We start from the raw sequence: 14,134 nt of genomic DNA on the forward strand, positions 1-14,134 counted from the left end.
AAGAGTCTAACAGAAGTTTTGTGTTCTAGAACAAAGCGAGAGTAAAGCCAGAAAAAAAAGAGACACCCAACAACTGGAAATGAATAGATAAGAGAGAGAAGAACAGTAGTGAAGTAAGTAGGGGTAGAATAATAATTAGGTAAATAGACCCACTGAAGTAAGTTGCAGAAATTAAAGATACATTCTTTTGCAGATAAAATCCACTACCCAAGAGAACAATCGAAACAACTTAGAAATACATCAAGAAAAAGAATAGAAGAGAGGCACAGAATCTGGGAGATAAGGGTAGGTGAAAATTCTAGAACCTTTAGAGTTAGGAAGAAAGTCAGGAGTAAAAGCTTAACTGTGCAATTCCATGTCTAGGTTTCCTCATCTAAGAACTAGTCTGCGGGACAGACCAGGAGTTAGAGGAAGCTACCCGGACCAGTCTCTTCTCTTTTGTTATTTTATCCAATTTCCCCTTCCCCCATGGGAATGGACTCGGGATTCAGTTTTAAATTGACCCCTGGAACATTGCCAGGTTGGATTAAGCATCTCTGTTCCAGTGCAAGTAAATGGTGAACATATATATATGTATATATATTACCTACTGGCGGTCGCCAGTAGGTATATATAGTTAGGATTTTTTCCCTATGGGATTTTTGAAAATTCTATGTCTAATAACTTTGGCGTTTGTGGACGGAATTGGCAGACATTTTCAGGAAAATGGAACATTTTGTTTCTGAGCAGCCCCTGAAAATTTGGGGGGGGTTTGTCAAGGGGGGGCCGAGAAAAAAGGGGGGTCCCAAAACGCGTTTTTCCCATGTTAATTTCCATAGGGCGGTTGGCCTCACTTTTAGCCCGAACGGCTGAATGGATTTGCACGAAACTTGGCAAAATTGTAGGGACTGTTAGCCCGATGTGCCTTTGCTAGGTCTCAATATATGTGCTCCAGTGGATTTTGAGAAATTAACGTTCAAAAAAGATATATATCTGTAACAGCGCACCGGGCAGCGCTCCGCTTCGCGTACTTTTCGCGTTACGGAGCTTTGCGAAGCGAAGCTGATTGGTTCTCCCGCGTCTGTAAACATTCCAAACAGTCCGTAGCGGCCGCCATCTTGTCTCTCGGTAGGATCGAGAGACAAGAGGAGGCCAAAGCGAAGGGGCAAATGACCATAAGGGGGCATAGTAGATCCTCCCTGACCCCCTAGGTTTGATGTGGAGGTTTTAAAATGGCCCCGCGGGGCAAAAAAAAAAAAAAAAAAATCGAACGGGTGAATGGATTTGCATGAAACTTGGCAAAATTGTAGGGACCGGTAGCCCGATGTGCCTTTGCTGGGTCTCAATATATGTGCTGCAGTGGATTTTGAGAAAATAACGTTCAAAAAAAGATATATATCTGTGACAGTGTCCCGGGTAGCGCTCCGTTTCGCGTACTTTTCGCGTTACGGAGCTTTGTGAAGCGAAGCTGATTGGCTCTCCGGTGTCTGTAAACATTCCAAACAGTACGGAGCGGCCGCCATCTTGTCTCTCGGTAGGATCGAGAGACAAGAGGAGGCCAAAGCGAAGAGGCAAATGACCATAAGGGGGCATAGTAGATCCTTCCTGACCCCATAGGTTTGATGTGGAGGCTTTAAAAGGGTTCCGTGGGGCAAAAAAAAAAAAAAAAAAATCGCCCGGTTAGCGTAACGGGAAGCGGACTGGGGAGCGTACTACAAGGAAACAAGAATGATTGACTTTTAACTTATTGTATGTTTATAGACTTTTTTTCTTTTTTTTCTGCTGAGTGACGTCTCGGCCTATCTCCACGGGATGCAGTCCCTACCATCTCGGCGTTTAAGCCCAGGGGGACCGGTAGTGTGGGAGAGATAACGTCTGTTAACGTTCGATTCGAAGGAAATCAGGAAGTGTTGAAAAACATTGTCTGCGCCATCTTGCCTTTTTTCAAATGCCACACTTTTGTCGTGCACAGAAGCCATTTTCGATGCCTTGACCAGACCCACTCTCTGCACGCTGTCGATCCTTAGCATGGCTCCCCACCCTCGCAAGCATCTCCCCCAGGCACTGGTCACCCCCGCTCTCTGTCTTATGCATGGGCAATAAACCTCCCCCCATCTGCGCTGTTCTTCCCGGAGAATCACACCCTGTGCCCGCCCGACACCTCCCTTTCGCCCTATTCACTACCGCACCCTCTGACACTCCTCTTCCTCTGTGTCCGATTGTCCAGGCCGGTCCCAGGCTATCAGGTAGCCCTACAGATGTAGTTTATGGCCCCAGCTGTAAAGAATCACCCCTCTTCAAAGGAGTTATAGTAGATCAAGGCCCACACCCGATGAGATCCGTCACACCACATGCGTTCCTACTATCTGAAAACCATCCTGTATTGTGATTGGGGAGGGGACCGAGCCTGAAGCGGAAGATTCCAGGGATGCCTCTTTGTACATTTATTTATTTAAAGATTTCTAAAGCGCGTAGTCACCCCGAGGGGTATCCCAGCGCTGAACCTATTCATCAAAGTTTTTACAATTATGTGTCACATTAAAAATATATAGCACTCCAACAAAGTAGTAGGATTATAAAACTTTAATAACTTATAAATACTATACATCAAAGTTTTTACAATTATGTGTCACATTAAAAATATATAGCACTCCAACAAAGTAGTAGGATTATAAAACTTTAATAACTTATAAATATATACAACGCAACAAAAACAGTAAAAACATTTAAAATTTTTAGGAAAAAAGAAGGAACAATGGTCAGTAGCGGTCGGTTGTGCGAATAGTCCCAAGGCAGCACAACGTCCTGAGTTGTGGATGGCACCCAGGTGATGTTGCCTGGGTGCCGCACTGGTTTTGGGTATCCTACAATGCTGCTCCGAATAACGGCGTGGGGCGTCCCGGGGGGTGGGTCGTCAGTAGCGGTCTGTTGTGCGAATAGTCCCAAGGCAGCAGAACACGCTGAGATGTGGATGGCACCCAGGTGATGTCCAGTAAGTTGCCGCACTGGTTTTGGTATCCTACAATGCTGCTCCGAATAACGGCGTGGGGCGCCCCGGGGGGGGGTGAGGCGGCGTGAACGGGCCTCCCCAGGTGGAGGCTCGTCTGCTGTAGTGGGGCGCCCCTTTACCGTTTCAGTTGCCATTCCGTCCGCTTTTGGTACACTGTGTCAAAATCCGCCATTCAGCTGAGTTGCGCCCACTCTTGCGGTGCAGCGATAGGCGGCTGCCACAGGACTCTCAAAATGGCGGCAGGCTCTTTCCTTTTTGGGCCTGGTCCACTGAAATGGCCCTGGGACACCTTGGAAATCGGACGCTTGTCTGCTAGGTCTTGGACCCCATTCTCGAAAGCGTCCCCTCAGCCTTGAGGATTCTACAAAAGTCTTGGGGGCCCCCGACTCCTGCAGGCTTCCGGTGGGGAGCGGCTGCCATGATTGCTCGCGGAATGATCACGACGGAGCCACGAGATGGTGGTGCTCTCATGCTGACGCCAGCTTCAGTCTGAAACATCCAGAAACAAGGTGGGGCTTTCATCGTTTGGGAAAAAAAAAAGTTTTCATCCAATGAAAAGTGTTGTTTTTAGGTCATATGTTCAAGCCTTCCATCATTAGGAAACCAAAAGTAAAATGAACCAATGAAAAGTTTTATAAACAAGTCACATGACCTGTTATGCGGCATAGGGTATAAAAAGCGTAGAAAATCCGTTGGCCTGTGAGTTCGCGTCAGTAGCGGACCGATGTGCGAATAGGCCGAAGGCAGCACAACGCGCCAAGATCCGGATGGCACCGAGGTGGTGTCTAGCAAGTTGCCGCACTGGTGTGGCCATCCTACAATGCTGAAAGTCGGCGTGGGGCGCTCCGCTGGCCTGTGAGTTCGCGTCAGTAGCGGACTGATGTGCGAATAGGCCGAAGGCAGCACAACGCGCCAAGATCCGGATGGCACCGAGGTGATGTCTAGCAAGTTGCCGCACTGGTGTGGCCATCCTACAATGCTGAAAGTCGGCGTGGGGCGCCCCGTTGGCCTGTGAGGTGGCGTCAGTAGCGGACCGATGTGCGAATAGGGCCAAAGGCAGCGCAACGCGCCAAGATCCGGATGGCACCGAGGTGGTGTCTAGCAAGTTGCCGCACTGGTGTGGCCATCCTACAATGCTGCGCCGAAAGTCGGCGTGGGGCGCTCCGTTGGCCTGTGAGTTCGCGTCAGTCAGTGGGGGTTGTTTGAGGATCTGACTGCATTGGAAAGCAATGTGATGCTGTGCGTCGCCCCCAAGATGAAGGTTCCTCGGCTGCAGTGGGGCGCCCCTTGGTGTTTCACTCGCTATGCAGCTGAGTTGCGTGCGCACTTGCGGCGAATAGGTCGAAGGCAGCACAACAATATTTTCTGAATAGAAGACACCACAAGGCGCTGAGATTCAGTTGGCACCGAGGTGGTGTCTAGCAAGTTGCCGCACTGGTGTGGCCATCCTACAATCCTGCTCCGAATAACGGCGTGGGGTGCCCGAAGGGGGGGGGGGAGGAGGCGGCGTGAACGGGCCTTCCCAGGTGGAGGCTCGTCTGCTGTAGTGGGGCGCCCCTTTACCGTTTCAGTTGCCATTCAGCTGAGTTTCGGCTGCTCTTGATGCTACAGCGACAGGCGGCTGCAACAGGACTCTCAAAATGGCGGCCTGTTCTTTGGATTTGGGCCTGGTCCACTAAAATGGCCCTGGGACACCTTAGAACTCGGACGCTCGAATTTTTTTTCCTTTCCTCTACATGCAAAAAAAGGTAAATGCCCGGTACATTACACGCCTCATCTGCCACGATGTACTCTCCAGAGGAACCGAAAAAAAATATAGTTATGGTAACTATACTATGGAGAGGTGGCACCGATTAATTATAGTGCTGCATAAAAGAGAGATTTGGAGGAGAACCCCCGATCTGCCAGTACATTCACCAAAGAAGTGGCACTGACAGCATCAGAGGCAAGGGAAACGGTCCCAAATATTTAGAAGAACTTTGGAAAGATTAAAATGACATGTTTAGATTGTGGCAAATTAATTTCATGTGGACAGATGAGTGTTACTCTAATAAATACAGCATATGAACATCATCATAGTCGATGGTTGGTAGAGACATTTTGACTATATCCTGGACCTGCCCGTCCTCGCCCAAAATGGCGCCGGAATAAATGGGACTCGTAACTCCTTGTTGTGTACTGGTTGCAGAACCTTGAAATCACGAGATACGTATGCAGTTTTGAAGCACATGGCGGGCGGGGACGAGAATTGATTGAATATTTCGACATCCCTATTGATATTAAGTTCTGATTTGTTATTGATTACTGTACTATTGAAAGTTCGAATTAACGTCACCCATGGTACTTGCCCGCAAATGTATATCTAGATAATTTTATTGTAACTGGCTCTGTCGTATTTTAATTATTAAATGTACGTCCACCGATTCCGCAACTGTTAGACACCTTAGTTCTTGCAACCTAATGGCCCGCCCGTTACGTTCCTCTACAGTGTAAATGTCTACTCATCATATACGATTACAGTTTGCTCCGTGGCCGGCCCACGTGGTTATAGGCCCGTATTTGTATACTGACGTTTTCACAATAAAGGTTTTTAAAAGAAAACATGGTAGTAGTTTTTACATTGGTAAAGTTTTTAATAATAGTCACTGTTTTAGAATCAGTAAAAGGCAAGTGAAATAAAGCAGTCCAATTACATGAAGGGTAAAAGGTATAATACGCAGGAACGCAGTAAAGATAAATGGTCGAGGGCTGTTGTGTTTTCTACTCCTGCAACATAAAGTGATCGATAAGAATCTGATATTCAGGCGTATCGGCGACTAAGACAGCAGGCCGAGCCTCTTTTGCTCAACGGCTCCGTCATGGGACGAAGAAACGCCCTTTTTCTCGAAAAAGGAATATATTTTACTTGCAGGACAGTTGTAAATTTTCCGGGAAAGTGCATTAGCCTGGAACATTATAACATATGTTTAAGAAAAAATAATGTTCGAAAGTAATAAAAAGCGTAATTTTTAGGTCATATGACCAAGCCTTTCATCATTAGAATAAGAAAGGTAAAATGAACCAATGAAAAGTTTTATTAACAAGTCACATGACCTGTTATGCTTACGTTACGCGCTGCGCGCTGCGCCCCGGATCGCTTCCGGGAAGCTGCGCTTCGCGCTCCGGAGCACTTCCGGGTGCGCTAACGCGGCGCGTCATATGACGCATTACGCGACAACGCAGGTCCAGAATATAGTCAAAATGTCTCCACCAACCAGCGGTCGGAACACAACCCCTTTCAGCAGGCTAAATAGTTCTGTTAAATGACAACAGAAGGGGCAGGCAACAAGAACCATCAGTCAAAGAGGGGAGGGCAAGTTCTTCTCTACCGGGTCACGTTGGGGCGCTACCGGAACTGATCGAATTGGTAGTCTACAGTGTTTCTGGATGTTTCAGACTGAAGCTGGCGTTAGCATGAGAGCACCACCATTTCGTAGCTCCGTCATGGCCATTCCACGAGCAATCATGCTAGGCGCTCCCCACCAGAAGCCTGTGGGAGTCGGGGGCCCCCAAGACTTTTGTAGAATCTTCAAGGCTGAGGGGACGCTTTCGAGAATGGAGCCCAAGCTCTAGCAGACAAGCGTCCGAGTTCCAAGGTGTCGCAGGCCCATTTTAGTGGACCACGCCCAAATCTGAAGAGCCGGCCGCCATTTTGAGAGTCCTGTGGCAGCCGCCTATCGCTGCACCGCAAGAGCGGGAGCAACTCAAGTACATGGTGAGCGAGACGCTGTAGTCGAAAGAGCGGGCGGTAAACAGCTGAATAGCGGAAGAGGCACAGTGTAGCAAAAGCGGGCTGAATGGCAACTGAAACGGAAAAGGGGCGCCCCACTACAGCGTGTCTTTAGGTGAAACGGATTGTGGGACAAGGTGAAGAATGGAAGAGTCACCAAAAGGCAAAAAGTTCCGCTTGACCCCGGAAGCCGGCCACCTATGTCCGGGGCGATCTCAGGCCACACCAGGGCAACACGACTTGGGGAGGGGGCCGGAGCCAAGAGCCCCCTCCGAGTCCGCGCCATGACACCGTCCCTCGGGGGCCTCCGTCAAGCGGTTCAGGGTGGCACCGCATCACATTGTTTTCAAATGCAGTCACCTCCTCAAACAGCCCCCACTTACATTAAGAATAGTGGAGCTGAAGCAAGTGCAAATAGGCTTCAGACAGTGTTACAAGCACTCCTCAAAACTTTGAACCATCAGAGTGCATGAGTTTCATGCTCGATCGATTGAGCTAGCCGGATCGGGCAACAAAAAGTATAAAATAGTTATGTAAATAGTTATTTAATAAAATGTTTTACCCTGTTACTTTGCTGGTGTGTTGTATATATTTGTAATATTTGCATAGAGTTTATCGTTATTTTGGGCGGGGTGGGTGGCGGAGCCGAGCTGTCTTGCAGCCATCATGGTGTGGAGTTCAGTTCATCTCACTAGTTTCGTATTTCTCATGAGGGGTTGTTCCTAATGTTTCTATTTTAGCGAGGTCAAAAAGAGATCCCATTAGTGGCCTACTGATTTTGCTCGATTCCTTTTGTTTTTTTACACGATTTTTCGCTATCTGCAAAGACTAAATAGAGTATTGCGACTCTGTGCTTGTTTGTAAATAGCGAATGAACCAAAGAGAACCAATTCTAAAACAGTAAATGCTTGGATAACAATCAATCAAATGGAGAGAGAAGCAGGCACGACGGATTACAACGGGGGCAAAGACCTGCGTTAACTACCCTTCACTATCTGCAAAGGGAGAGTACTCCTAATAGAAATGAGGGGGGGGGCAGCATTCAAAGCAGATCAGTGTGCATAAACACGAAAATGTTTTTTCTTACCACGTACTTGACATTCGACAGCTTATGATATTTGCTATTAAAAAAACATTGAAATTCACTGAAAAAACCATAGGTTATAGACCATATATAGTTAGGAATTAGCATTTACAAAACCTTGAAAATTCACTGAAAAAACCATAGGTTATAGACCATATATAGTTAGGAATTAGCATTTAAAAAACCTTTTTTTACTCACACAAAACCATTGAAATTCCATATATAGTTAGTAGTACTAACTATATATCGCGCACCCGCAATCCACTGCTGATCATGTCACATATTACATCATTCATGACATGGTCAGTGACATCACTGATGACATCACTGATGACATCTCAAATGACATCACTGATGACATCACTGATGACATCTCAAATGACATCACTGATGACATCACTGATGACATCTCAAATGACATCACTGATGACATCTCATTTGACATTACTGATCACATCACTGATGACATCATTCATGTGATAATACGATGAACCTCTTCAGACTCTAATATAACCTTAGATACACTCAGTGTAAACAGACACTCACAGACTGTCACTCATCCATGGAGTTACTTATACACCTAGTCAGTCATGCAAAGAATCAATCACACTTCCATTTCCTCAACTATACAGTTATACACACCTTACTTATTCAAACATATACTAACACATATTTACTCTCTTTTACAATCCCTGATACAAGTTCACAATCATCCATACAGCCACTCACACATTCACTGGCTCTTATGCACAGTTATTTATATATGCCAACTCTCACATGTACTGTGTTTTACATATGTACTTACTTTGACATGTAGCACTGAGATATCCATTCACTCACCAATACACTGATGCACACAGTCAACCACCCATACAGCTGTTTCCACGTGCACTTTTGAACCCATACATCTAGTGAATCAACTGCTCACACATCTATGCACAGAGTCATACACTTCCCAGCCACCCACACACACACTCAGTCTCCCATACAAATACTTGAGCAACCAATCAATAACCCATATACTTACTCATATAGCTACTGATCAACACATGCAGCAGTTTACAGTACAACAAACATAATGATGCACAAATTAACACAGTTCAGTCACTAACCCATGCACTCAGTGAGACACATTTAACCACTCACTCATACAGTCAGTCATTCACCTACTAAATCCTTCATCCAGACACTTCTACATCCACTCATTCTTCAATATGTAAGACATATTTTAACTTTACAGAAATACACAGTCACTGGATGTTGTCATCAGTGATGTCATCAGTGATGTCATTTGAGATGTCATAAGTGATGTCATCAGTGATGTCATTTGAGATGTCATCAGTGATGTCATCAGTGATGTCATTTGAGATGTCATCAGTGATGTCATCAGTGATGTCACTGACCATGTCATGAATGATGTAATATGTGACATGATCAGCAGTGGATTGCGGGTGCGCGATATATAGTTAGTACTACTAACTATATATGGAATTTCAATGGTTTTGTGTGAGTAAAAAAAGGTTTTTTAAATGCTAATTCCTAACTATATATGGTCTATAACCTATGGTTTTTTCAGTGAATTTTCAAGGTTTTGTAAATGCTAATTCCTAACTATATATGGTCTATAACCTAGGGTTTTTTCAGTGAATATATATATATATATATATATTACCTACTGGCGGTCGCCAGTAGGTATATATAGTTAGGATTTTTTCTCTATGGGTTTTTTGAAAATTCTATGTCTAATAACTTTGGCGTTTGTGGACGGAATCGGCTGAAATTTTCAGGAAAATGGCACATTTTGTTTCTGAGCAGCCCTTGAAAATTTGGGGGGGGTTCGTCCAGTGGGGGCCGAGAAAAAAGGGGGGTCCCAAAACGTGTTTTTAACATTGAGTTTTCCATAGGGCGGTTGGCCTCACTTTTAGCCCGAACGGCTGAATGGATTTGCACGAAACTTGGCAAAATTGTAGGGACTGGTAGCCCGATGTGCCTTTTGTAGGTCTCAATATATGTGCTCCAGTGGATTTTGAGAAATTAACGTTTAAAAAAAGATATATATCTGTAACAGCGGACCGGTTAGCGCTCTGGTTCGCGGACTTTTCGCGCAACGGAGCTTTGTGAAGCGAAGCTGATTGGTTCTCCGGCGTCTGTCAACATTCCAAACAGTCCGTAGCGGCCGCCATCTTGTCTCTCGGTAGGATCGAGAGACAAGAGGAGGTCAAAACAAAGGGGGAAATAACTATAAGGGGGCATAGTAGATCCTCGCTGACCCCCTAGGTTTGATGTGGAGGTTTTAAAAGGGCCCCGCGGGGCAAAAAAAAAACAAAATAATAATAATCGAACGGCTGAATGGATTTGCACGAAACTTGGCAAAATATTAGGGACTGGTAGCCCGATGTGCCTTTGCTAGGTCTCAATATATGTGCTCCAGTGGATTTTGAGAAATTAACGTTGAAAAAAAGATATATATCTGTAACAGCGCTCCGCTTCGCGTACTTTTCGCGTTACGGAGCTTTGCGAAGCTGATTGGTTCTCCGGCGTCTGTCAACATTCCAAACAGTCCGTAGCGGCCGCCATCTTGTCCCTCGGTAGGATTGAGAGACAAGAGGAGGCCAAAGCGAAGGGGGAAATGACCATAAGGGGGCATAGTAGATCATTCCTGACCTCTTAGGTTTGATGTACCATTTTGCCAAGTTTGGTGTAATTCCGTTCAGCCATTCAGGCTGTAGACGTATGTAAATGTCCTATGGAAAATTGCATGGGGAAAACACATTTGAAAGTGTTGAAATTTAGAACCAATTAAAATGTTACTTTGGTTTTGTATTTGTGTGTGATGAAAGTTAATTGGTTATGTATATATGTCAAATGAGAGGAAACCACAGCCATTTTGTGATACTACTGTCTGAGGTACATTTGTGAGGAATTTTTGGTGGTGAATTTCTGGTGTTTGATTTACACAGTACTAACACTTCTGCTACTTTTAAAAAGGTGGGTTGTTAATTTGTAAGGGGAACTATGTTGTACACTTGAAGATAATTTGAAAAATGTTTTCTGTTATTTATTTGCAGTCCTTCTGTTATACTAAATACTTGATGAAGTTAGTTTTATATTATGTATTACTAAAAACGATAAATGAAAGTGATTATTTTTTTCTGCAATTTACAGCAAGCAATTTCAAAATAAAATGGCTCACAATGAAGAGACCGTGGCAATTTCTTTTGAATTGTCCACTACATTGATTGAAATTGAGAGCACCAATAATGAAATATTGTCACAAGGAGGACATGACTTGTATGATTCCATTAGATTGATTGAAATGGACAGCACCAAGAATGAAATATTGTCACAAGGAGATGACTTGAATGATTCCACTACATTGATTGAAATTGAGAGCACCAATAATGAAATATTGTCACAAGGAGGAGATGGCTTGTATGATTCCATTAGATTGATTGAAATGGACAGCACCAATAATGAAATATTGTCACAAGGAGGAGATGACTTGAATGATTCCACTACATTGATTGAAATTGAGAGCACCAATAATGAAATATTGTCACGAGGAGATGACTTGAATGATTCCACTACATTGATTGAAATGGACAGCACCAATAATGAAATATTGTCAGAAGGAGGAGATGACTTGAATGATTTTTTTGATCAATCTCTTGATGGCGAATTTATCGAGTGTTTGGAGACCATAGAGTTACAAGAATCATCATTGCAGACTTTTAATGAGGAGATTCCAGATGAGATGATTGAAGAGGAAATTACTGATGAGGACATGTTACTAGTTGTTTCAAATTTAGAAAATTCTGAAGAATAAATTTATATTTAGAAATCAAAAATTGTTTGAGACATTATTTATTTTTATTTTTAATTTATGAGGTTGTAGCGAAGTGATTGTAGTATAAAATGAGACTTATAGTATAGAGTGCAACATTTTTATGTTACATGGTAAGTTTACTCATATTTACTTCCCTTCTGCCACTATATTATCTCCAATGTGTATTTGACATGTCTTCTTCATCTCCGGCCTCCTTTCTCTCACTGTGTGTCTCCGATGCATCTTATCGCTGGTATTTTGTGTAATTACAGAAGAGAGTAAAATAAAATAGTTCGGAACGTGAAAAGGGGGCAAAGTAGAGTACTCCTCACCCCCTAGGCCTTTTTAGGCGGTCCCAAAAGGATCAGTTTCTGCTTTCCTGAGAGATTATGGTATGAGTTCCATATACCACAATAACTTGCATTACAACATGCAAGATATCTATCTCCTATTACCAACTTTTGGAGATATTCGCGCTAAGCGCGAATATCTCCAAAAAGTAACACCTGCCCTGAGCAGTTCTTAGCCATGTTATCCAATGGGAGGTGGATAACATGGCTAAGAGTATTAGCTCGGTAATGCATGAATATCGCTGACTTTTTAGCGATATTCATGCATTGCGGCCGTTTATTATCGCATTTGCGATAAACCTTGATAATAGTAAGGTTTATCTTCGATAATTTCTGACGATGCTTAGTGGTAAAAAATTGGTTGGTAAGCATCGTTAGCGATAAATATCGCTTAACTTTGGTAATATGCCCCAACGTCTGTTAACGTTCGATTCGAAGGAAATGAGGAAGTGTTGAAAAACATTGTCTGCGCCATCTTGCCTTTTTTGAAATGCCACACTTTTGTCGTGCACGGCAGCCATTTTAGATGTCTTGACCAGACCCACTCTCTGCACGCTGTCGATTCGTAGCATGGCTCCTCACCCTCGTAAGCATCTCCCCCAGGCACTGGTCACCACCGCTCTCTGTCTTATGCATGGGCAATAAACCTTCCCCCATCTGCGCTGCTCTTCCCTGAGAATCACACTCTGTGCCCGCCCGACACCTCCCTTTCGCCCTATTCACTACCGCACCCTCTGACACTCCTCTTCCTCTGTGTCCGAATGTCCAGGCCGGTCCTAGGCTATCAGCTAGCCCTGCAGATGTAGTTTATGGCCCCAGCTGTAAAGAATCACCCCTCTTCAAAGGAGTTATAGTAGATCAAGGCCCACACCCGATGTGATCCGTCACAGCACACGCGTTCCTACTATCTGAAAACCATCCTGTATTGTGATTGGGGAGGGGACCGAGCCTGAAGCGGAAGATTCCAGGAATGACTCTTTGTACATCAAAGTTTTTACAATTATGTGTCACATTAAAAATATATAGCACTCCAACAAAGTAGTAGGAATATAAAACTTTAATAACATATAAATATATACAACAAAACAAAAACAGTAAAAACATTTAAACAACGAAGAGACCGTGGCAATTTCTTTTTAATTATCCAATAGATTTATTGAAATTGACAGCACCAATAATGAAATATTCTTGTCAGTAGCGGTCTGTTGTGCGAATAGTTCCAAGGCAGCAGAACGCGCTGAAATCTAGATGGCACGAAAGTGATGTCTAGTAAGTTGCCGCCCAGCAAAAAACGGCGTGGGGCGCCGCGGGGGTGAGTGAGTCCAGTAGGCACCACAGCTATTCTTACCGGCATTGCAGAATTACTGCTGGGGACAATGCCTGTGCTGTAGCAGGGTCACAGCAGAAACAAAAAGGATTCTGTTGAAGATGTTGTTGGTTTTCAATTTGAAAACAGTTCTGGTGTCAACTGCTATGCTAATGTAGTGGTTAATGTTTTGTTTTCTCTAGAAAATGTAAAAGAGGGGGAGGCAGTCCAAAGTTCCGTTAAAAGGGCAAAGGAAAGGATCGGTGGTTTGAACTATCAGTCAAAAAGGGGAGGGGGTGCAATAATTTTTCCTACCGGGTCACACTGTGCTTTCACCGGAAGTAAGGTCTGCAGGATTGTAGTAATTCAAAGTGAGGCTGGCGCCAGCATGGGAGCGCCGACGTCCCGCGGATACAGTTTCGTCACTCCACGGGCGATCATGGCAGTCATTCCCCATCGGGGGTCGGAGACTCCCGCGGCTCCTCTAGAATCTTCAAGGTCGTGGAGGACTACGGTGGTGGAGTCAACCAGTGACCGGGCCATTTCTTTATGTTGGGCCCGCTCTTGCCAGGTCGACCGCCATTTTGAGAGTTCGGCAGCTACCGGCGATCGCGGGGTCACATGAGCGGACGGGCTCCACCCTGCCGGGCGAGACGTTGCAGCATGGCCACAGTGGAAGAACCGTTATCTAGGTCGTTCCGAAACTGTGCAGCACTGTAGTTGTTAGGATGCCACCGCCTGGAGCGCTGAGGGTGCAGCTGGGAAGCCTCCACCTGGGGAGGCGGGAGAGGCCTGTTCGCACCGTCTCTC

Source organism: Lissotriton helveticus, chromosome 2_1 (genome assembly GCF_964261635.1).
Source record: "Lissotriton helveticus chromosome 2_1, aLisHel1.1, whole genome shotgun sequence".
Taxonomy (NCBI): Eukaryota; Metazoa; Chordata; class Amphibia; order Caudata; family Salamandridae; genus Lissotriton; species Lissotriton helveticus.